We start from the raw sequence: 1,976 nt of genomic DNA, 5'->3' as shown, positions 1-1,976 counted from the left end.
TTTCTCTCGTCATAGGGATAAACTATGAAAATGTGTGAAACCACCTTAAAACAGTTGTTAATTATGAAAAATAGTATTGACTTAATCACAGTGTCTTTCAGTGTAAAAGGGAAAAGATGTTGTTGACAGGTTGCTGTTCGGTGTTATCAAGACAGTCATGACTCATGACAACCTTGTGAACAACAGAGCTGAGCCTTGGCCTGTCTTGCATGGTTCTCATGCCATCTACCATGCTGCAGCTCATTGTTACATTGTCCCTGATCAATTCACCTCATCGAGGGTCTTCTTCTTTTTTGTTGACTTTTCCTGGAATAATGTCTTTTTCCAAGGACTGGCCTCTAATGGTAATGTGCTCAAAGTATGTGAAACAAATATATTTGTCTCTACATATGTGGTTACAATTTCCTTCAGAATGATTTATTTGGGTTTATTTTATGAGGTCTTGGAATATTTAATATTCTTTTCCAACCATATTCCAAATGAACGGATTCTTCTTCAGTCTTCCTTATACATTGTCCAACTTTCAAATGTATAACAACTGAAAGTAACATTGCTTGAGTCAGGTACACTTTAGTCTTTAAACTGATAACTTTGCTCTTTAAACTTTGGAAAAGTCCTTGAGAGCAACTTTATGCCATGCAGCATGGCTTTTGATTTGTTGACTGCTGATAAAATATGTATTGAATGTGGATTTAAGTAAAATGAAATAGTTGACAACTTCAATCTTTTCTCCATCTATTATTGTGATGTCTCTCATTCCAGGAGTGAAAATTTGTGTTTTATCTTGAGGTGAAATTCATACTGAAGGTTATAGTCTTGGATATTTTTCAGTAAGTGCTTCAAGTGTTCTTAATTTGCCAGACTATGTCATCTGCATAATGTAGGTAACGTTGTATAATCTGCACAGTTCAGACTGTTAATGAGTCTTCCTCTAATCCTAAGGCCACATTCTTCTATGACTGATAGCTGTTATTATTATTGTTAGGTGCCATAAAGTCAACTAGGACTCATGGTGACTCTCTGAACAACATGAACTCCTTGCATATGAAAGCCCACCTGTATTATTCTTATTATCCCTGATATACTTGAGCCCATTGTGATAGTCATTGTTAATCTGAAATTCACTTATCTTCTTGATAGATGAATTCATAGTGGAAATTTCATAAGGGAAGAATACTAAAAAATGCATAAATAAAATATGTTGGACATCAACCCCACAGAAAAGGTGTCATATTTCCAAAATAAGATTAAAAAAACCCCAAATATTTGATGCTAAAAAAATAAATTATTGACTTGATATTGAAGATCATGACTATGCAGAGTGAGGATTGAAAGCCTAGTGTAACCTATTAGAGAATATATTTCTGTTTTCCATGCATTAATAAATATTTTAATAACTGAGTCATAAAAAATGAATTGATGGCATCAGCCTGTTATTTTCTTGTTGGCCTGTTGCTTATTCTGTTTATCTTTAGGTTGCTGTCATTTTAAGAATAAAAGTCACTATGACAACAAATTTCTAAATGTACCAGAAATTATCCAATGTAAGGGTCATTATGAGTTGCCTGCGACTCGACGGCACTTGACTTGATAACAATGTAAGTACCAGCCTGTCCATCTATTTCGTGATGCATTATATATTTATATACATTATCACATTAATTTTACTGTCATATGACTACACAAAAATTAGCCTGCCAAATTAAAATGAAAACTATTCAATATGTAGAAGACATTCTTTCCCAAGTTCCTCCTCCTAACTCATACAGATGTCCACTTAAGAATAAAATAATCATTCCTATGAAGATTTCAATGGCTTTAATTAATTTTTTTTGATGAGTTAATTGACTGTTCCTGGTTGCAAAAGACTAATGATGCTGGCTAAGCGTAGTGTAGATTCAGTTAGCTATAGAATTTTCTCAAATAGTCCTGCCAGCAGAACTGATGCTCCTCTCCTCCCTCACTCCCTCAGCCCT

This window comes from Elephantulus edwardii, unplaced genomic scaffold (assembly GCF_000299155.1).
Source record: "Elephantulus edwardii isolate Elephantulus edwardi_28Jun2011 unplaced genomic scaffold, EleEdw1.0 scaffold00203, whole genome shotgun sequence".
Lineage (NCBI taxonomy): Eukaryota > Metazoa > Chordata > Mammalia > Macroscelidea > Macroscelididae > Elephantulus > Elephantulus edwardii.
This window is presented reverse-complemented; position numbering follows the sequence as displayed.